This window comes from Odocoileus virginianus, chromosome 26, assembly GCF_023699985.2.
Source record: "Odocoileus virginianus isolate 20LAN1187 ecotype Illinois chromosome 26, Ovbor_1.2, whole genome shotgun sequence".
NCBI classification, from domain to species: domain Eukaryota; kingdom Metazoa; phylum Chordata; class Mammalia; order Artiodactyla; family Cervidae; genus Odocoileus; species Odocoileus virginianus.
The window spans coordinates 41,947,428-41,970,939 of record NC_069699.1 but is presented as its reverse complement, the minus strand read 5'-3'; the positions used below and the strand labels follow the sequence as shown (position 1 = coordinate 41,970,939).

At 41.9% G+C, this 23,512-nt stretch overlaps 1 protein-coding gene across 13 annotated transcripts in view; it reads right to left on the bottom strand.

The window, feature by feature from the left end:
- Positions 1–23,512, bottom strand: part of ERC2 (ELKS/RAB6-interacting/CAST family member 2) — a 971,398-nt gene that overhangs the window by 106,098 nt on the left and 841,788 nt on the right. For 2 of the 13 annotated variants that reach the window (XR_011483727.1, XR_011483729.1), the window contains one exon: positions 565–779. The exons of 10 other annotated variants lie outside the window; for them this stretch is intronic. The gene's annotated coding sequence lies outside the window, so the exon portion shown is untranslated. The remainder of the gene's footprint in view (positions 1–564; positions 780–23,512) is intronic. One more of the 13 variants, XR_011483728.1, reaches the window with a different exon arrangement.

The following is a 23,512-nucleotide window of genomic DNA, read 5'->3' as shown; positions in this document are numbered from 1 at the left end:
GGCTGGGGAGTTGGGGGTTCAAGAGGAATCTCTTTTGCCCAAGGTCACAGATTCACATTTTGCTTAGGGAAAAAGCTGGTTAGAGATACCCCAGGATTGTACAGGGCTAGACTTAAACACAGAGGGATGGTCCTAAATGAAATTTCATCTATTCAGTAGTTATCCAGGATCTCATGGTCTAAGAGACCAACCAAGGAGGGACAAATTCCAAACATCAAAAGCTTGAGCTTCAAATCAAGAAAGCCTGTTGAAAATTATAGACAAATGATAAAAACAAATGATAGTGATGAAATGAGAACTAATGAATGAACCATAATCTATCCACATAGCAAAATACAAACAACTGGAGGCCAATGGACAACTAAAATCTACATCATGTGGATGATGAACTCGGATTCTTGTCCTATGCTTCTAGGAATTTACAGAACAGCCTGGCTATAATTTAAACAGAAAAATAACAACCCCTACACTCCAGTAAAACATGAAGTACATGTGACCACCACCCCACCAGTCAATATGCAGAGCCCTGAAACCCAGCTCCCCATGGCATTTGCAGTTACCCACCTCCAAAAGGGTAAAAGTAAACACTGGACCTGCTCTGGTGTTAAACTGCCACCGGATCCTCCCTGCTGTCTCCCTCCTCTTCTTCTTTACAGACAGGTAAAGTTGGATCTCTTGAAGGAACTGGGGGCTCCCACTCTAGGCAAAGGTTGGACAGGTGATCAATGTACAGCATGAGATTTGACTGTGCCTCCGTGCCTCCGACAGAGCTGGATCATCTGGGACAATGAAAATTATAAGCAACAAGAAAGTGGTATTAACAGCAAGGGTACGGAAGCCTAGGCAGCACACACCACAATTCCCTCGGACACCCAACAACCACTCCTTTCCTCATTCAGTCATTCCAGACACACCCATCGAGCACTGCGCCGGGCTCTGGGGAGATAGTCCTGACAAATATAAACACAAGACCTGCCCTCATGGAGTGTACGGGCTATTTTGTACAGTGAGACAAGCATTTAAAGGACAATGGGTAAAAGGACCTAGAGGGTATCATGGAGCACAGAGCAAAGGCAGCCAAGTAGACTGGAGGTGGGCGATCAGGGAAGGATTCCCAGAAGAAGTGACATTTCACGCTGAACCTAAAGGACCCATGGTGTTACCCAGACAAGATGGATATGTGAGCGCGTGTCAGTTTCTGAGATAAGAAAGCTCAGATGGTCTGAGAGGCTTAATGCCCTCTGTTCACAGCCATCCTCCAGCCTATAATCTCACACCCAACAAGGGCACCACATCTGGAGTCTGCAGTTCTCATCATGAGGGGCTCTTCCAATCGCCACAATCCAGCTGTGTTTCAAACTCTTCCAGTAGAATCTCAGGAAAGGAAAGAACACAGACAATAGTGTGCTTTACAAGAACACTGGCAAAAAGTGAAGCAATAATGTGGCACTGAACTGCTAAAGGATAAACTCAATTGTAGCAATCTGTTTTCTGCACATCAGCATTACAGGTCGAGACGCCAAGCTCACTCAGGACAGGCAAAACCACGAGACACTGGACTGCATCTCATCATCCTCAAAGTGGGAGCCCCAAGACTTCTTCCCTTTGGCTCTCTCACCCCGCCCTTCCTGTTCCTCCAAGTCCCCAGAAAATCACAGAGGGAGCTCTTTGCTTTGCTGTTCTTATCCTCAGTGTTTCTGATGTCTAAAAGGCAACCACAGATACAATATCTTCCACTTGCCTTATATAGTGAAGGAAAACCAGATAGTTTAGGAAGCCAATCTTGCAAAGGCCTCCATGCAGGAAAACAAAACAAACAAATTAAAAAAAAAATGAAACTGTGAAAGTCTGAGTAGCTTGAGTATTGTATAAAGTCCTAGCTGCCTTTGCATTATGAAAGAAACCATTGTATAGGATGGTTTAAGACATGGCTGTAAGCACGTGGTCATTTTACCAAAATGCACAGCCCAGAGCAACTTTCCTTTACATGTTCATACTATCATATAATTCAAGGCCTACAGACAATATCCTTGATTGAAGACAGAATGAAACAAAACCCCTCACTTCTGAAAAGCAGGGCAGGCAGCTATTTTAGAGACAAAGAAAGGATGTCTTTTTAACCTATGACAACACAAATTTGTTTAGGTTTTCCCTGCACTAAGTAAGTAAGCAATTAGGTTTTGTCCAATAAAAATATCCCTGTGCATGTGCAAACACCAGAGGCAATCATATAATTACCCTGCCCAATCAGATTCAATTGCTGACAGTTGAGCTCCCACTGCTCATTAACTTCAGATCACAATGAGGTCTTTACGGAAGCCCTTTCCCGTCCCTTTACAAAGGTTTCTATGATGCATGAGCAGCCCAAGCGCTACCTCATTCAAGATAATCATCCAAAATGGCCAGGGCCAAGGCCAGCCTACTCTGACTTCCCTGTGAAAAAATAAAAAGAAAAATCTGAAGAAACACTGGCTTACACGCCCCTGCTTCATTTGGGGATCTCACTTCTAAATATAATAGTAACCTTTCACCCCCACACTTTAAGTACCATAATTATATAATTAAAACCAATTATGTCATTTAACAGAAAGAATTTTTCAAGATTCACAGCAAGTTAATTACCTCAACCATTGACCTCAGAAGATTTCAAACTGACCTGCAACGATGAGGATTGGGGTAAATTTAGACACTGGCTTCCAAAGGCCTGCATGGACAGCTGGGTGGATTGTAGCTGCTCCAGATTCTTCTAGATTCTAGAGGCTGAACTAGATTCACTAACTAAATGTATCTAACAATGCCACCACCACTTGGTTGCACAACCCTTCCAATATCCCAAAATACTTGCTTAATTTTTCATAACCACTCTAATAGTATTATTACTTCCATGTTTCGGAGGAGAAAAAGGAGGCTGGAAGATTTATGATGTTATCTCCAAATTATGAAGCTAGTTAATGGCCAAGTCAGAGCAAGAACCCAAGTCTTCCACCACAGACTCCAATGCCTTTCAATGGCAAGTAGCGCGCGCGCGCGTGTGTGTGTGTGTGTGTGTGTGTGTGTGTGTGTGTGTGCGCGCGCGCGCGCGCACATGCCCACAAACATGTTTAACTTCCTGGGCATCCATTCCTCCGAGTTTGGTCATCTTACCCCTACTTCCCTTTGAGGTAACACATCTGCCCCACTTTTAACTCATGAGCATGACATGAGGCTCCATTCTAGCTCAGGGGTGTTCAGTATCCTAGGCTTCAGCCAATCAGCTCCTAGCATTCCCCAAGCCACAGCACACGATTCAAAATTGAGCACACGACCCAACCAAAGCCAATGAGACATGCGGAGAACCTTGGGAAAGAGACTCACTCTTCCTAACTGGGCTTTTATGTGAGAGGAAGTACAATCTGGCACTTAGGCAGCCATCTTGCTACCACCAAAGGAGTGAGAGAGAATAATGGAGCCAAGAGATGCAGAGAGAGAAATTGGTTCCAGGAAACTCCCTGAATCCCTTTGTGTTGACAGTAAGGGTGTTTAGAACATGGTGTAATTCAAGAGCACACTGGAGAACAGAGGAAGAGCGCTGTCACCTGCAGCTTGGACAGGCTTGATTATAAGGCTGGAAGCAACTGACCATGGGTCTGAACAGCAGCCAGCCCTGCCTCCTGCTCACAATACAGTTAAATGCCTTCTATTTTTGAGTTATTTAAAAAGCATACCATTTTATGGGCAGAAGGAAGCACTTTAATCTACAAAACGATTTTATCACAAACTAAACATCCTTATAAGTTTTTGGTCCTCTGCTTTGGTCAAAGTTGTCTCCCCTTGGAGTTGAGACAGCTGTTGGAACCGAGAAGACCTGCCTTGACCTTGCACTTTGCCCTGCTCAGTGGTACCCTTGTGCTCTCCAATTTCTGGATCCATGTGGGATGTAAGAACTGAAGACACGCACACTCCCCAGAATGGATCATTTTCTTTCTTTTTTATTCTTTTACCCTAGGCCTTGAGGGAAAAAGAAAAAAGTGCAAGAAATCTTCTAACACAGGATTTTCAGCTTTGGCACTCTTCAAGATTGGGGCCGAATGATTCTTTGTTGTTGAACTACTGTGCACTCCAGGAGATATGGCAGAGTCCTCTGGCCTCCACCTACTACCTGTCAGCTTCATTCCCCCTCCATACTGGACACCCAGAAATGTCTCTAGGGCTTGGGACTAACATTGGTTCTGATTGAGAATCACTGCTTTAATAGATGAGCTGAAGTATTTATTGGATTTTTCTTTCAGCATCTTGGAGTATTATGATGCCTTCTTAAAGTGTGAGGAGTAAAGGAACCATCAGACTCCTTAGAACCTGGTTAAACAAAAAGACCTAGGATCTCAATATTGCTTTCTATCAGGGTCAGGAAGCCACATAAAGCTAAATGACCCGTTAAGGACCAAAGTGGGGAAGAAATATATCTAATAGAAATAATTTTACCTGAAGACCAGAGAGAGGAAACAGATGTGGAGGAGAAAACTAAAAGTGAAGAACAAGTATCTATACAGTGAGTTCCAAAGTGGGTCTCTGGCTTCTCATTTCCACAGGAAAGAAAATGAAACTTAAGATTGTTGCTGGGTTTCCTGAATCCAGGTTCAGCCAAAAAGATGGAATAGAGGTGGAACAGAATTGAGCCCTCCAGCAAAAGTTGAAAACTCACCCTACAGAGAAAAGGCCAAAAATTATACTCTCACTTATTTCGACACATGTAGGCAAAGAAACTTAAAATAGACAAGACTGATGGATTTATAGAATCTTTTTTAAAGGAAAGGCATTTACTTTCTTCCACATGACAGCAGTAACTAACAGTGGGCTGGCAGATGTCCTTCCTTCAGGATTGCTTGAATGAGAAGATAGAACCCACTGTACTAGCATATGCATTGTGAAGCCTTGAAGAAAAGGTTTGGTTCGCCTTCTCAATGAGTTAATTAGTCACAGTTCCTCAGTATTCTGGGGAACTGATTTCAGGACCCTTAGCAGTTAGGAGAATCCATGGAAGCCCAAGTCCCTTAACAAAGATAGCACAGAATTTGCATGTAACTTATGCACATCCTCCAGTATACTTTAAATCATTTCTGTACCTAATACCATGTAAATGCTCTCTAAATAGTTGCTGGAGCATGGTAGAGTCAAGGTTTACTTTTTGAAACTCTCTGGACTTTTTCCCCAAATATATTTGATTTGCAGTTGGTTCATCGGCAGATGTGTCTATAGATGGCAGACTATATATCTTTACACTGGCAGCTGGCTGAGACCAGCCCAGGAATTCCACAGTAGTGGGGATTTCAATGAGGCTTTAAGGCACAAAATTCTGGACACCTCAAAGTACTGCATGCATGTGTCTGTGCTCAGCCATTAAGTTGTGTCTGACTCTTTGCGATCCCATGGATCATAGCCCTCCAGGCTCCTCTGTCCATGGGATTCTCCAGACAAGAATACTGGAGTGGGTTGCCATTTCTTCCTCCAGGGGATCTTCCCAACTCAAGGATTGAACCTGTGTCTCCTGCATTGGCAGGCAGATTCTTTACCACTGAGCCACCTGGGAAGCCCCTTCTCAAAGTACTGACTTTTGATCAAGTCTACTAGAAGAGCCAGGTTGATGTGTTAAAAATCTAGCCTTTGCTGGGGCTTCCTTGGGTGAAAATGTTTGGAGTCTAGTACTCTTTCACTAGAGATTGTAATGCCTCAGCCCACGGAGAGGTGCATTAGGAGACATCAGATGCCCAGAGCTGGGGCCCTCTGCTTCCCCAGTTCCCAGGCAACCTTCCTCTCCACCCATCACCATGATCCAGCTGCTCCTTCTTCTTGCCCCCCACTCTCCACTGTCTTCACTTCTCTTCTGCAACCAGTGAGATCTGACTGCTAGGGTGTGCTCACATCTCAATTGGAGAAAGGGTAAGAATATAGGCATCTCTGAGGGGCCATGGCCCTCCTCTCATTGTTCTATTAGGTTTATTGTTGTTTGTTTTGGTAGAGGTAACAGAACAGACAGTAATGGAAAACTAGAAGTACTTGTCTGGAGGGTCTAGCAGAGGTCCACAGGGACTTTAATGAACCTTATAAAGAACTGTCTTTTGTAGAATTTAGTAGTTAAATCTAGAGGAGCAGGTCTTTAACTCTTGATACATATACACACAGAAACCAACACAACATTGTAAAGCACCTCTAGCCCAATTAAAAAAAAAAAAAAGAATGAATGTCTCAAGGCACACTCTTCCTGTGGCCAAGCATCCCTACCCCACCCCTCTCCACAGCAATCATTCATTCTGGCCTACCCATGTATCTCTATATCAACAGAGATAAAAGAGAAGAGTAGCCCACTGCCTGGTTCCAATTGGCATTATAATCACACAGTGGATTCTCTGTGTTTTGACAGAGGTGCCTCCTGACTGAGTCCACACCCTGGCAAGTGAACATTTTGTTTGCACCAAAGATGTTACTCGAGGTGAGAATATGAGTCTGCTTGAGCAGATATGTGCCACCATTTCCTAAAAGAACAAAACCCAAGGCTCTACATACACCCAGAGCCAAATACTGCCCTCCCCAAGTTTTTCTCAGCATGAAATAGGGGACAGGCAGCTTTACTAGGGTGTCAGGTGTCACAGGTCACCCTCACAATCAATGACTGAACAAAACTTCTAAGAGCAGCAACTCTTTGCTTTTGCCAGGGAGAAGAAGCCTTACTTCCACAGTGTGTGGAATCTGGGTTAAGGCAGGAATTGGCATCAGGAGATGCGCTTTGGTAGATGTAGAAATTTTACACAAAATATGGTGTAAGCATTTTCATGCTTCATTCTGAAGAGTAGATTTGTCTTCTAAAATAGGTAATAAATTCAGAATAAAAAAAATTAAGCAACAGTTTTTATAAAGCTATCCCACAATTCTTTTTCAACCGATAAATACATGCCATCAAATTCATTCATCTTCAGTGTAAAGTTCAATGATTTTGAGTACATTTATTTATGGTGCAGACATCAACACAAACCAGTTTCAGAACATTTCCTCCACCTCAAAAAGATTCTCTGCTTGTTTATAACAAATGTGCTTTAATTTCTGCAACAAAATTCTACAGTTGAAATAAGGCTTTTTGCATAATGCACAGCTGATCCATTTTTCTTCCCCTTCTCCAGATCTCTGCTTAAAATATCATTTATTGTTTATCTTAAATTCAGAAATAACTAGGTATACTGTATTTTTATTTGTAAAATATGACAACCCTAATCCAAGGTCAAAGCAGAATTGAGCAAATAAATCCAAGTGCATGTCTAGAAATACATGTACTTTTCTAGAGCAATGAAGGAAAAAAAAACAAAACATGCATTAACCTTGAACCATCCAGGTTCAAAGATGGTTAGAATCTAGGTCCATCTAGGATTCAGGCTGAAAACTAAAGCTACAGGAACAACCTAAAACACTTAGGACTCAACTGCTCTTTTATAAGCAAGCCTGACACTCCATGAGTTGCATGCTACATTTGCACTGAAAGGTTAAAAAATCTGCTGTAATTGTTAATCTTGCCACTCACAATCAGAATGAGAATTCTTATTTTTACAGGCACAAACTATAAGAAAATCATTCTTAACCTTTTTGAGGTCATAAACCCCTTTGAGAGACAATGATAAAAGTTATGGACCTTCTTCATAGAAAAATGCATGGATACATATTCACAATACTTTGCACAGAATTTCTGAATGGAAGGGAGGTTCACTGTTTCTGTAACAATGATTATGGATCTTTTGAGGGCCCAAGGAGGCTGGAAGAGCCGAGTAAGGTGACCAAAGCCATCCTGAAGTCTTATGCTTTGTTTTTGCGGCTGTTGATGCGGGAAGAGAAGTCAGGGTGACAGCACAGAAACTGGGAAAGGCAAGAAGACGAGGCCAGGCTGTTCTCAGCCAGCAGTGGTGAGAACTGGAACAAGTCATCTGAATCCCATGGACTCAAGCGTCATTGTCTGCAAAATGTACAGATTGATCTAACACTGTTTTCACAGCTTACGTCCCAGATTATGCCGCAGGTAACTGAGAACAGTCATTTTAGATCCTAGAACACTGCACAAGATTTAGTATTTAAAAGAAAAATAAAAGTTTAAAACCACTGGACTGAAGTCAAGGTTCGAAGTCATCTGGTTATCTGATCCTGACTCTGTAGAGTCCAGGGGACAGTGGGGAAGATCTGGCCTTCTTGGGGGGAGGCGCTGGCAGCGAGAGGAGAGAAAGACACCCCAGCCCCCACCACTCTGCTGCTCTGCAACATGTCTCTCCTCCTCTGCGCTGCTCTCCTGTTCTTCACACGGAAAATTTAAACACTGCCCAGTTTTTCTTTGGTAAGTACTTTTCCAAGTACGTGAACTTAATCAAATTTCCTTTGGGTAACAAGGATACCCAATGATCCCTTACATTATTGTGTGTGCTCAGTCACAACATTATTGTGTCATTCAGTCATGTCCTACTCTTTGTGACCCCATGGACATAAGCCCACGAGGATCCTCTTCCCATGGAATTTTCCAGGCAAGAATACTGGGGTGGGTTGCCATTTCCTTCTCCAGGGTATCTTCCCAACCTAGGGATTGAACCTGTCTCTTGCGTCTCCTGCATTAGCAGGCAGATTTTTTTTTTACCACTGTGCAACCTGGGAAGCCCAGGTTACATTATTAGACAATTTTATACTAATTATAACAGTAGCCCAAGTGGATAAAGGATGTGTGTGCTCAGCTCTGTTCCTCAGAGACAGTATCTCTTTTATGCCTTCAAGCCTCCTCCAAGTGAAAGTGAAAGTCACTCAGTAGTGTCCAACTCTTCGTGACCCCATGGGCTGTAAAGTCCATGGAATTCTCCAGGCCAGAATACTGGAGTGGGTAGCCTTTCCCTTCTCCAGGCGATCTTCCCAACCCAGGGATCGAACCCAGGTCTCCCGCACTGCAGGCGGATTCTTTACCAGCTGAGCCACAAGGGAAGCCCAAGCCTCCTCCAAAGGAGTTCTCAATATTATCACTTTTACTTTTTGGAAAGGAAAAAACATTAAGTGACTTATATAAAATTCACCCAGTTCGCCAATGACAAAAAGGGGTCTCAGGTTCCAGTACTTAAATCCAGAACATCTCTACACTGAAGAGATTAACTGTACAATTTATGAATCAAAACAAAATACAGGTTTTACTCATTTATCTTCTTTCAAAAACAAAGAATCTATCACTTTTAGGAAGTTTCTTATCATGTTCAATGATAAGAACCATAAAACTATTTTTGAACATTATTTAACACCTATCAACATCTACTAAGCAGATCTACCATATGTGTATACATCATTTCAAAGGAAAATAAATGATTTAGTTTGGGGCTTTAATTTATCCATTCTCAGTCCCTGAAACAGCAGAAGAAATGCGTACACTCTGTTCTTGTTGTCACAAGATACTAGTGGCATGCTGGGGAAAACACGCTGGGAAGTAATCTTCCACACTTTGTGCTAAGACTTCTCTTTTTTTTGAAGCAGAGCTTGTGTAAATCACAGACAAAGTTGACAAATTTCACGGCTTAGTCATGGCTAACGTATCAGGTTTCATGGTTTGACAGAGATTAACAAGAAAATCACATTAGAGTTACGACTATTAGTAGATTCTTAGATATTTGGTAAAGAAAACCCAAGCTCTTCAAACTCCATTGCTCACTGCGCACCACCTTCATCCTTCCCCCATGAAAGCAGACCTTCCCTGAATCTGGGGAGAGCAAATGGGATCCTCCTGAGTTCCCTAAGAGTCACCTCTTGGCGATCACAGGGGTGAGCTTGTGCTCACGCTCTAGGGAAAGGTCTAGCATCATCGCGGAACAAAGCAAGCTTGAGCATTTATGACCCAATTCAAAGTGTGGAGAAGAAAAAAAAATACTAGGTTTATACATAACACAGGCATTTCACTCTAACATCACATGCGCTAAAGGGAAGAATGCATTATTATAGGTGTTGAAACTCAGATATTTTAGGTGAAAATTAAGTTTTCATATCTCAGATATTTTAGGTAAAATTTAAGAGTTCACATGTTTATGAGGAGGCAATTCAGCAGAGGTCCTGTTAAAAGTAGTGGCACGCAAGTAGAAACTTCAAAAAGCCTGCTGACTGCCTGCCGAGCCATTTGGCCTGAGGGCTCTGCATATCCTTTCTCTAAGAGCCCAGGGTTGCTTGTCAGTTTTGCATAAAAGACAGCCAATTTGTCAGCCATTTGTTTTCATTCTGTTTCTGAGTCTTCCTAACGATAGACTCCATCTACCTTCTGGTCTTCAATATCATGTATCTAACTAGAGGATGGAAATTCGCTGGCATCCCAGACCAGTTTCCTTACCAGGCGATCCTCCCGGGTCTTATAGGATGTCCTTAATCAGAACCACATTACTCAGCAAGAGGAAGTCCTTGCACAGATGCTGGCAAGACACTATGGCAAATTAGTTTCAGAACATGGAAGTTCAGATTGGGAATTAAAGCTACAGTTATCTATTGTGTTTTCTTTAGCTAAGAAAATTAAGGCAAGGTGCCTAACTCTTAAGAAACCACGATGTGGATAAGGAGCAGCTACTTAGGAAAGAAGTTCCCTTGACTGCTGAGGACAATAGCCAGTTGTGGAAACTGATGTCTTCACATTCCAGGTATTCTGGACATGAAGAAGGATTTTCATTTCATCCAGATAGGTGTTTATATTTCAGTAGCACCCTAGTTGGTAAAATAAAAGTAGCTAAGGTTCTACAGGTTTGGGCCAAAAATATATTTATCATTTAATTCAGTGTGTGTGTAAAATACATACATCTCTTGATATATATTACATATATTTGTGTTAAACAAAGTATATCTTAATAACAATAACAGCTACTATTTATTGTGCTCTTATGTGACAGGCACTATACTAAGCACTTTTCATGTGTTACTTACTCTTTCCGTGAACTAGCATGGTAGAGATTCTCTTTGTTCTTCTTTTAGAGATGAAAAAAACTAAGATTGAAGGGAATTTGAGCCACAAAATTAGTCATAGAGCAGTAAGGTAAAACTCAGGGGTGCCTGACTCCTGAATCTGTGTGTTTAAGCACTGTGGTACACTGAGCCCTGGACATGTGCATCAGTTCCATTGAGATGAGTGCCCACTCTGACTCAAAAAAATACAAATTTCCTGAGGGTGGGGTTGAGGAACCATATTACTTTGCTAACACAGGAGTGTCAAAGACTTTAGGCAGATGTAAGGGAGGGTGTGAGAAAAGGGAGAAATTGTCGCAGAAACCCATGACCTACCTCCTTCACAATATCGCCCAGGATTAGCCAGCCTGGGGAGGCTCAGAGAACCAAAAGGACCAGGGGTCTTAGTGGGAACCTGTCCCCCATCCAACTTCAAACTGATAGCCTTCCCTTCTCATGAAAGGGCTGGCCCTAGAGGTTTGGAGCAAGAAACATTTCCAGTGTGCCTCTACCTTAACTAACACCATGGGGTCAGCTAACAATTACAAAAGGAATGAACTTTTTCATCAAACGCCCGTCCATAAAACCATTTCCCAGGAAATGTAACACAGCATGGAGCTAGCCGACTGCAATTTTCCACCAACAATGAGCATCGTGGGGCACAGGTACTATATTTAAATGATTTTCCTCCAGCTTTTTGGCAAGGCTCTCTCTCTCACTCTCAAGGAGACTTAGAGTTGGGCTGAGGTCTCATTCCCCTCCGGCCAGCAGGATCGGAATGTTTAATACGGCCCTGTCTCTTCAACACCCATGTGTAAAACGCCAATAAACAAGCCAGCAAAGACCTGCAGGCCTAATTGCCTTTTAACTCCGCCAAGATGATAAACTCCCTGAGTAAGGAAGGAAAGACTCCCAGGGATTTAACAAGTTTATCTGCCTGCCACTTGAACATTTTCTGTCTGCCTACACTTCAGTGAATTCACCAATAAAAGGATAAAAGGCCCCGAACTTCAGACCCCTCAATGGCCAAGAAGCCACAGATTCAAAACGTATGCCCGGCAAAAATCAACCCGTTAACTGAACTTTGTTTCACGTGTTTGTAAGCTTTAGCAAGGAAAGTGGGGCCACTTGCCTGTCTCCAGCACCAGGCATGTCCCTTTTATCGACTAAAGCCAACAAATCTTAACCTACGGTAAAGAAAACTGTTCTCACAAGGAAATGGGGAAGGCCACTCATCCAGAAACCTCTACAATTTAAAGTTGGGGGCTGTACTGACAGGAGAGAAGTCCCACGGACCTTGGTGGCAGGGGAATGGAGTGCGCTCACGGCCACTGGGGTCAGCTCTGCAAGGACAGAACTGACTTTGGAGCTTAGCATCCTATAAGAAAACTGGAGAACTCACTACTAACTGGAGTTAATCTGGAAACAGAAAGTAAAACGAAACCAAAAGATTTGAAGAGAGGTGGCACCATTCAAGACATAAAAGAAAGGTGGTGTTCTGGTGCTCACTCATGTCTGACTCTTTGCAACCCCATAGACAGAGGCACGTCAGGCTTCCCTGTCCTTCACTACCTCCTTGAGTTTGTTCAAACTCATGTCCATTGAGTCAGTGATGCCATCCAACCATCTCATCCTCTGCTGCCCCCTTCTCCTCTTGCCTTCAATCTTTCCCAGCATCAGGGTCTTTTCCAATGAGTCAGGTCTTTGTATCAGGTGGCCAAAGTATTGGAGCTTGAGCTTTAGCATCAGTCCTTCCAATGAATATTCAGGATTGATCTCCTTTAGGATGGATGGGTTTGATCTCCTGGCTGTTCAAGGGACTCTCAAGAGTCTTCAGCACCACACTTTGAAGGCAACAATTCTTCTTTGGCGCTCAGCCCTCTTTATGATCCAACTGTTAACATCTGTACGTGACTACTGGAAAAACCATGGCATAACCCCTCTAGGAGGCCACTTAACAGTATTTATCAATATAAACATGTAACTTTCCTTTCAGGAATTTAGTTTAGAATAAATTTTAAAAGAACTACATTCTCATCATTAAGAACTGGTTAAATAATGCAAAAATTCTATACTCTGCAGTTATAAAAAGGACACTATATATATGCATATGTACACACACACACACACACACACACACACACATATATATCTGTTACTGTGAAAAGGTGTCTATTCTATAGTATTAAGTTCAAAAAGGAAGTTATAAAAACATTTATAATATTATTTCATTCTTTTCTGCCCCAGAGGCTAGACACAGAAAAAGAAGTAGAAAGACACATAGTTCACCAAAATGCTAGTGTTTCTGGATGGTGGAATTATTTTGCAAAGACTTTTGAATTATTTGAAATTTTTAATAATGAAAATGCATTGTCTTTAAAGTTGGTTAAAGCACTAAAAGTAAAAAGTAAAACATTCTGATAGCACCACCACTCTTCTCCTGATCAACAGGAAGAGAATCCTACCTGAAAGAACCTTACGGAAGGATCTGGCTTTCATTTCTCAGGGAGACACAAGTAAAGAATATTCAATGATTTGGTCTTGATTTATCAGCACATATAGTTGTTTTGCCAGTGTATTTTCCAATGAGATGAGAATTAACAGTGAAAACACAAGAGAGCTCAGAATCCCAGGGCGGGTGTATTTCCTAGGTGGCCCATGCATCTCTCTCTCCTTAATTCAAGGTACCAATGCTGAGAGCTCCTCTATTAAGCTGACCTGCTCCATTTAATAAAACAAGAGCAGACCTACAGTAGGGTGCTTGCCAAATGAAAAATCTGAAACACTATTTTTTCTATTAAAATCTCATTCGTGTTTTTCCTATTGGAATCTGGAAACCAGACAAATTCTGAAGGAATCTAAAGGAATTTCTTCAGAAAAGAATTCTGTTAACACCAAAAGCTTCTCAAGCACTACACAAAGCAAATGCTAGAATGTATTATGCTGAAATGTAAAAGCAGGCGTTCAAACCCACAACGATGTGTCCTTCGCACCAGGCTTTGTGTTTACTGGGGCTTATTCATTTGTACACTTATCCCCATACATTTCATCTCCCTGCTTCACAATTTCATAATCAGTTCCAGATTTCCCATTTCTTTCACATTGCAAGGCATGGGATCCTGGATTGGGGATATGCAAGACTTAGGGATATGGAAGAATGGCAAGTATGATAAAAATAAAATAAAAATTAAAGTTCTTTTTTATACCTACTGAGAAGTAACATGTTGATTGCATGCCTTAGTACCCAACTGCCTCTCAGGAACTGTTAGAACATGGACACATGTATAAGAATTCTGTGTGAAAGATCTTTTGGTTGGGAAATCTCCTTACTGGTGGATGGAAATATGGGAAACTAAAAGGGCTCCTACATCAATGATGGATACATTTGCCAAAACACTATCATGCTGCTCTCAGAATTCAGAACCCTGTCCCTAAATTATAAAACAGTGAACAGAAATATCAGGTTAATTGAGGATAAACCATCTCTAGAGTTCAAAGACAACTACTCTCTCAATGCGTTTTAGTTGGAGGTTGCTTGGAAGGAATGTTCTCAAATGCATTAATGAAATTTCACTGACTTCACTGAATTTGGCATTCAAATACATAACCTGAGCTCTTCATTACCCTGCAAAATGACTGTTCACCTTTGAAGCTCTGCAAAACAGGATTAAGTTGGCTGTTTGCCTTTTACCAGGAAGATGACTCCCCTGCACTGATCACTGAACCCTGGGGCACTCACCTGGGCGATTAGTGATATCAAATTTATCTCTATAATATGTCTCTGTTATTTATTTTTTAAATTAATTTATTTACTTTAATTGGAAGCTAATTACAATATTGTAGTGGTTTTTGCCATATATTGACATGAATCAGCCATGGGTGTACATTACATCTTTTCACGAGTGGCTTTGGTTAGGGTTTTTCCTTTAGATGTTGTAGTACTGCTTGATATTAATGCCTCCCCTCAATTTAAAAAAAAAAAGAGAGAAAAACCCTTCAGGATGTACATCATGTTTTAAAACCCCAAGTTTAACTTTTCAACTGTCTTGAGAGATAGGTGGTATTTTCAGATGCATAAACTCATCTTAAAATTCTGTCTTGAATTTTACCTACTAAAATGCTGAAAGGCTGAGGCATCTAATCAGAGGCTGCTGTGCCCTTTGGAGCAACATTTACTTGCTTTTCACAATGACTCTGCACATTCCAAAGAGAGTGCGGCATAAACACATAGACTAGCTTCAGCTTTCACCCTCTATCCCCACCGTCTGCTTCCTGTGCATCCCGTAATCTAAAACATCTTCTCTTCACAGGTATATGGTCTTGGATTTGTCACGGTGAACGCGAGACTTTACAAGGCCAATAAAATGACAGCTGCACAGAGGGGATGGGGTGGCTTTTACCGACTCTGAAACACCACTGCCTTTAACTCCCAGGGATCAGGAACTTGAAAGCACTCTGATTCACTTAGCTCTGTGTTTGTCATAAAGTTAAGGCTAATCAGATTTCCCCCAACTTGCAGCCCTATCTTAAATCCCCAAGCTTCTCCTATGCAAACTTAACTGATGGAAGATGTGATTATGCCTTCTCAGGTCATAAATTCTAGATATTTATAACATAACTGTTGTCATTTAGGTCAATTAAGATGCTTTTACTGGCTCAGAACAACTACCTATGGGGCTTGTCCAATACTCTGGCAGTGGTTTATGACCCTGAGGGTGATTTTATCTTATAGAGGATATGAAAGATGACTGCATGCGAAAATGGTCAGGAGGCTCCTGAAGCATTTTCCCTGCATTATGATTATCCACACCCATTTCCACTCCGTCTCTGGAAGATCAGACTGCTTCTTGACCCATAAAAACCATGTTTGACACTATAATTTCCCCTAGAGTTGGTTTCTTTAATCACCTTTTCTTCTCCGAAGACCTGAGACAGGAGATAACACCTAAGACACTCTGATAAAACTCTGAAGCAGTGGGCTGGCCTAACTTCCAGCTGGGACACGCCAGACTTTTCACAAGTATAACACATACCTGAAGACAAGTGGGTTTTACTTTTCACATGGGGCAAACTGCTCCCTCATGAAAGGCAGAACAGGGTGACAACAAAGAGAGAATGGAATATATTGGGGGATTTCAAGTAGACAGGTTACAGCTTCTCTTTTTCCTTTGTGAGGTATCATTTATCTACCACCATCTCCCTCCTGCTGTTTTCCCTTTCAACAAGAGCCCTAAGCACCCACTATATTCCAGGCACTCTGCTGGAGGCCGGGGGTAGGGGTAGGATACAGAGATCCAGGAACTCCTAAGTTTGGCTGGAAACACAGGCACATTAATAATTATAATACAAAGTGTTAATAGGCAACAAGAGACTCCTGTGAGGCAAATTCTGGAAGCACTGAGAAGTGGCATTTCTACTTTTGAAGGGGACGGAATTAAGTAGGGAGGAATCCTTGTGTGACTCAGATGGAAAAGAATCTGCCTGCAATGCAGGAGACCCAGGTTCTATCCCTGGGTCGGGAAGATCACTTGGAGAAGGGAATGGCAACCCACCCCAATTTTCATTTTTTTCAGTTGTTTTATGGTATCCTTTTATTTTTTTTTTCCCAATTATTTTTATTAGTTGGAGGCTAATTACTTTACAATATTGTAGTGGTTTTTGCCATACATTGATGTGAATCCGCCATGGGTGTACATGTGTTCCCCATCCTGAACCCCCCTCCCACCTCCCTCCCCATCCCATCCCTCTGCGTCATCCCAGTGCACCAGCCCCGAGCACTTGTCTCATGCATCCAACCTGGACTGGTGATCTGTTTCACACTTGATAATATACATGTTTTGATGCTGTTCTCTCCGATCATCCCACCCTCGCCTTCTCCCATAGAGTCCAAAAGTCTGTTCTATACATCTGTGTCTCTTTTTCTGTCTTGCATATATTCTTGACTGAAGAATCCTGTGGAGAGAGGAGCCTGGCGGGCTATACAGTCAACGGGGTCGCAAAGAGTCGGCCACGACTGAGCATCTAACACACACACACACACACACAGTCTGAGGCTTTCAGGAGATGCAAGGAGATGGTTAGGCTGTCTTGGGGAGAAGAACACCACCAGCAGGGAGAGGATAATCGATTAGGGAATGCAAAGCAGGTTGGTGTCCTGGAGCATCATGCACATGATGGGCAGGGGTGAGAGCTGACTGGAAAGAAAAGCCAGGACAAGATCCTGAAGGGCTTTGTGTTCATGTGACATACACTATTCCCTTCTTGTTCAAAGGAGACATGGTGTAATGGCACCCTTTATAGAAAACCAACTGGATGGAGTTGAGTAAGAACTTTTTTTTTTTTCCTAACCCAAATCTATTTTGCTTCATGCTTCATTCAATCAACAACTGGCATTGTAAAATCCCCCAGACTAACATGATAAACAGAACTGTCTGGAACTCTGGTCACACCTCCCTTGTAGATAACACTTTGCTTTTGATTAGCAAACCAACAGTATTTGTAGAAGCCAGGCAAAACTTCCAAAATTCTACCTGGTAGACATGTACCGAGCACTGACCCCGTATGAGGCACTGTCCTGGGCATTAGTCAGAAATGTGGTGCAGGAGGTGTGGCCTCAACATGAAGCTAGGTATGCACTGACACAGTGACACACCCTGGGTATGAGAATTTAAAGGTCTTTTATCATTTGGTTCTTCCTTACAGTTCGGACGACATTTCGGTTGGTCAGAAATCAAAATAAAAAATCCAACAAACATCTACTATGCGAAAGGAGGGCACTACTGTGGAAAATATGCTACAGCAGCAGCATCTGAAAGTGTGCAGACTGGGAAAATGCAAGCTACTAGCAACTTCCCTCAAATTAGCTGCTTAAATGTACTACAGAAATCCAAGCTCTGAAAGTGACACTGTAGATCCAGGCAGTCATAAGTTTCTCAAAATGATCAAATTGTAGTTCAAGAGTCTTATGGAAGTTTTGCTGCTATTAAAACTTTAAAATACTTGACTCTGTTTGTTTATAGCCTACCTTGTTCCAAGAAGGATTAAAGTACCTAAGACCAACTAGAAGAGGCTCATGTTACTGGAGAAGGGAGGAGTAGGGGCTTGAGTTACATCTCTCATGCAAAGGTCAAGTTGGTTCCAAGTGGGACTTGGGCAGTGCTGATGAAACTCAAAACTTTTCTAACACAGACTATTCCCATTGAATACACAATTCTCCAGCTGCTAGGTGACAGGCAGGAGCCACGAACCCATTTCTAGAGGAAAGTCTGGGAACCATGAGCTTCATCAGCTGCATGGAAATCCCAGACAAAAAATTCATATTCTCTCACTGGGCTCTACGACCAAATGTGTTTTTACACAGATTTGACTCCTAGGACAGTGCAAGGTGGCACAGTGCGGGGTGTAGACACTGGCTTCACTGCATGGTTTGCATTTCAACTGTCACCACTTGAGCAAGTCACGTAGCCTTTCAATCCTTCAGTTTCTTCATCTGAACATGTAGCTAATAGCAGTCTTCATCTTAGAGGGCTATTGTGAAGATTACAAGAATTAATACATGTAAACAGTGCCTGGCATTTATTAAGTGCTTAATAAATGTTAGCTTTGATTATTATGTTCTAATCCTCTGTTAAGCACAGAGAAAACAACAGAAATAGACCACTAGTTTGTCATAAAGGACTTGTCAAACTGGAGATGCGATTGCTGTAGGGGACGCCATGGTGATGAGAAAAAGGGAATTTTGGGGAAAACAGAGTTAAACTCAAGAGTCTCAGGAGTTCTGGAGAGAGGGAGACAATGACATTTTCAAAGTTTTAGAGGAGGCTTCCTAAAGGAGCATACTAGGCCAAATCCATTAGGTAGGATTTAGACAGAAAATGGGGGCATTTCCTATAAAGGCAAATAATATGAAGACATGGAAAGAAGAATGAACGCTATATATTTTTAGAAGAGGAAAAAATATCTCATTATCTTGGAGTGGTGGAAAATTTATAGAAACTGCCCGGGGGACCCGTTTGGGAGGAATATGAGGATTAGGCGGAGGTAATTGAACCTAATGTGGTTGGAAACAGGAGGAACTGGCAATCTGTCATCAGGGGAGGGGCGCGGAGAAAGCGTGTTTCGGGAAGGTGAGCCCAGCTGAGGCATGCAGGCTGGATGGGCTGAGGAAGCTCTGAGTAAGGAAACCACCAAGATGCTGCTGGAGGGGGCGGGGATGAGGTCCACACTCTGCCGGGAAGACAGTTTGGGAAGTGGTGGATGGGAGAGGCGTTCTGTGGGAAGAACTGGCTGGCCCTGGTCGGTGACATCTAGACCCGAATGCACAGAATCTAGAACCCCACATGGCTGCCCTGCTACTCAGCAGCCTGGGACCCCGCGCCCTGACTCCCTAAAGCTCAGGCTCTTCCTTTGCAAGAGGGAAGCAAGGCTGCCTACTTGTACTGACAAAAAGGATTTAGCACACCACCACCTGGCTCACCCCAAAGAGGTCAAAAAAGGTTAATCATTTGTTTGGTGTTGGTATGAGAAGGAAGAAAAACAGTGAGGGGCAAGAAAACAGAGCTTCTGTACCTGGTCCCTAAGTCACTGAGAGAGACACAGTCCTGGCTGCTCCCAGGTTTCTCCTCAGGTGACCTCATGAACATTTAATACCAGTCATTTTTAACATCTCATAGACATACAGAGGTGTCGATATGAATGGAGACTCACCTATTGTATCCTCTTCATTACATATCTAATTCACTTCTATCTCACCACGGAAACCAAGTCTTTCCAAAAATATCAGACCAGAGGAAAATGGTGATAACTGCTTCATTTAAAAGAAATAGCTAAAGATAAAAAGAGGTAAGTACTTTGCACTTTATTTCATAAGAAGAGGGAGGAAAAAAGATGACACACCGTACCAGTGATTACCTGCCCATTTTAAGCCCTGTCAGCAACACAAAGACTTAAACTGAAGCTAAATCCAGGACGCATTATCCCTTTAAGCCCCTCTGTTAACTTAAGGGGACTAAAAGGCATGTCTGCATGTCTACTGGAGGTTCGTGGTAGGTTCAGAGAACTTTGAAAGAAGTGCCTTATTATCTCAGGTAGGTGTGTTCCAAAGAATCTAAACTGAATGTACTTTTGTTTTAGTTCCTGAAAGTGTTTCTCATCTACCTGTTTCCCAAAGTCCATCTTGTACAATGCAAATTACAGGGGCAGGTCCTGCTGACCTAGTAAGTCTGGAATGAAAAGCTAAGAAAGTGGGAACACTGGGAAACTCTTCATCAGCACTCCTTTTGACCCTCCTGAGCCTGTGAACCTTTGCCTCACTGTTAAGCTGCAAGGTATTGGAAATAGAGATTTGAGAAAAGCCACAGACTCGAAAGAAATCAGCCAAGTGACCTGCTGTTGATCAGTGCCGATAATCAGCTCTACTGATCACCAAAGTTAGGGCTTGCAACTCTTCAAGAAACTACTAGGAGAAAAATGAGGGAGTGACTTCCCCATGTCTCCTAATATCCTAATACATATTTGTTGAGGATTGGATCCTCCAGTCCACAGACCATCCTTGACCATGGATAAGCAAGGATTGTTTATTTTTCCCCCCAACCTTTACACTAATTGGTTAATATTATGTCATTAATGATTTTACTACCAGCCCTGCTTCCTTACTAAATATAACCCAAGCCAATGATTGCTCTCACTACAGAAGGAAATAAATGCCTTCTCAAGGTCCTTCAGAAAAGGTGGCTTTGGGAAAGTAACCTCTTACAGACGCATGGCACAGACAAATTACTCCTGCTTGCCAAGATGAAAAACCTATAGAGAAATGCCTTTAGTCACCACAGAAGCTCCACAAGTACTTTGAACTTGTTATTGGTGCCTAAGAACACAGGTTGGAGTTTCTCTCGGGCATAGAGTACTGTTTAGTATGTAAGAGCCATATAATCTTGGTCAAGCAACAGTATCTCTGAGTACCAGTTCCTAGCTTTTAAAATGGAGCCAATATCTACCTATCACACAGGACATCATAGAAGTCAAATGGACTAATATATATGAAGAATAATCTAATATAAATTAGATTATGTCTGACATCTGAGAATTATTTTATAATATTAGCTATTTCTACTAATGTAAAATCAAGAAAACTACCATTTCTATCCCACTGCACAGTATTGTTATTCAGGGCTATGAGTAAATACCATTTGGTGGAGAAATCCTTCCTGAACCAGAAAGAAACACCCTGAAATTTGGCTTCAGCATCATAATACTGTTGCGTCAACTGTTTCTCTAGAAAATTTCCTCTTCTCTGGGTTCATTTTAACAATCATCCTTAGCGTAACAAATCAGATTAGCCATGTGGGTGATCCAGTATTGTCACTGTAATACTTGGAAGCTATCAATGTGTAGACAAGATTAGCGGGAAGACAAGAGACTTAAAGTCATGGAACTGGGGCCACGGAGCTGTCTAGGGCCTTGAGAACTTCTTAGTTTAACTGCTTCATGGTACAGACACTGTTTTGCCTCAGGCCACAAGTTGGGGAAGAGACAGAAGAAGAACTAAAATCCCCAGTCTAGGACATTTTGGCCACTGCCACTTTTAATTCAGGAGATTAGCTGTTCTTTGGCATTTCAGTAGAGCTTCACTGTAAAATCATCTTGACTTGGCACCACTTTTTGATGGGAAGGAAGGGAGTGGGGTCATATTTTAGCTACTCAGTTCTTTCAATGGTTACTGATATAGTTAGGCTTACTTTTTATTTTATTTTGAGTTAGTTTGCAAAATATTTTTTTCAGGAAATTGTTCATTGTATCTCGTTTTTAAAAAATATTTCGGCACAAAGTCAGTCATAACAGCTTGTATAATAAAAACAAGTCCCTACTGTATCTGTGCTTACATCCCTATCTTTCTTCCTAATGAAACATTTTGTAGTTTCTCTACTTTCTCTCTCTAGTCTGGCCTGGATAAAGGTTAGACTATAGAAGAGATGTCCAACAGAACTTTCTGCTACCAGAGAAGCCTCCCTTTATTTGCTTGTATGATACAGACAGACCTGGACTGTCCAACACTGCAGCAGGAGCCACTAGCTCAAGGTGGTTATTGAACACTTGAAATATGACTGAGGAACTGAATTAAAGGTTTTATTTACTTAATTAATTTAAATAGTTACATGTGACTAGTGGTGACCATACTGAATAGCAAACATAGGCAAATATAAAATATTTTTTAAGATTTAGCTTTTCCTAAGTCATTCCTTGTTATTGCTGATGCTTTCTATCTTTTTTATTTATGCCTTTGGCTTACAAAAAATTTTCCTTCGTTTTACTTCTTTAGGTTTACTCTGACTGTTTGTACAAAGACTAGTCATCAGGCAGGAAACAGAGCCATACAGCATTCTGCTAAGGCCTGAATTCCTTCTTCCTTGGATTTAAGTCTCAAAGGCTCAGTAGGAAAAGTCTGTGAAAAAGGTGACTGAAGAGAGAAGATGAAAAGCTAAAGGCCTCTCAGATGAAAGCTAAGCCAGAAACCTGGCTGTTAAGAATATTTTCTCTCCTCCAAAAAATGAATTAGTTGAATCCAATGTGACACTGAAAGGAAAATCAAAATGCTTGAAGTGCAGGTTGTGGACGTGAACGCCCGTGTAACTGGATTCCTCCTTGGGACTGAGGATTCTGACACACAATACTTTGTAGAGAGGGTCCTGCTAGCCTTGCTGAAATCTGGACCCCATGGGCCTGTTTTATATGGGGAATTTTTAATATAAACAGAGTTGAGAACCAGGAGCTTAGCTATTCAGGGATTTCTGCCATTTGGGGCTAAGTAAGGATGGATGGAAGCAACAGGAAAAAGAGGCAGATGGATAACCATAAAGGGATGAAAAGAAATCTCCATCAGACCAGAGGGAATCAGCCTCCAGGTTCGAAGATGAGGGTCATTCTCCATAAAATAAGAATCCATAACGCTTCCACTCCAACGTCCTGCAGGCCTTGCGGCACATTGAGCAATATACATCAGGCAATATATATAGTGAAGCTGAAGCTTGATATCAGAAGGGAAGCCAGGGTAGGGTGATGGGGAGGCCACAACTCCCAGAGACAATCAGAAGCCACTGAGCAATGGACTTTAGAGGCTTAGGTTTTTCTGCTCTGATGGCTGGGGTTGAGGGGAAGAGCCAAGGCTTACACTCAAAGGGACTTTAAAACACTAGAAATAAAGAGAAAAAAACCTAACACATCCAAACTTATGGTGATTTGGAAAGATCTTCAGGTAAAGTTAGCCTACTAGAGTAATTCAAGGTGTCTTACAATAATCCTTATCTTTTAGATTGTACTCTAAATGGCCAGAGAATCTAAACACTTATATTATGTAATTATACCCAGGAAGGTAGAGACTCGATTATTAGCTGTTCCCGGATCACTTAACTCACTCAACAAAGAATTACAGTGCCAAGCTCACAATGGTAAACCATACAGATAAAGGTACTTTTCATGGATGGTACTATATCGAACACAGGCAGACATGTTCTCAAATAAACAACATAACATGATGACAGGTGCTATCAAGTGCTATCAACAAAAC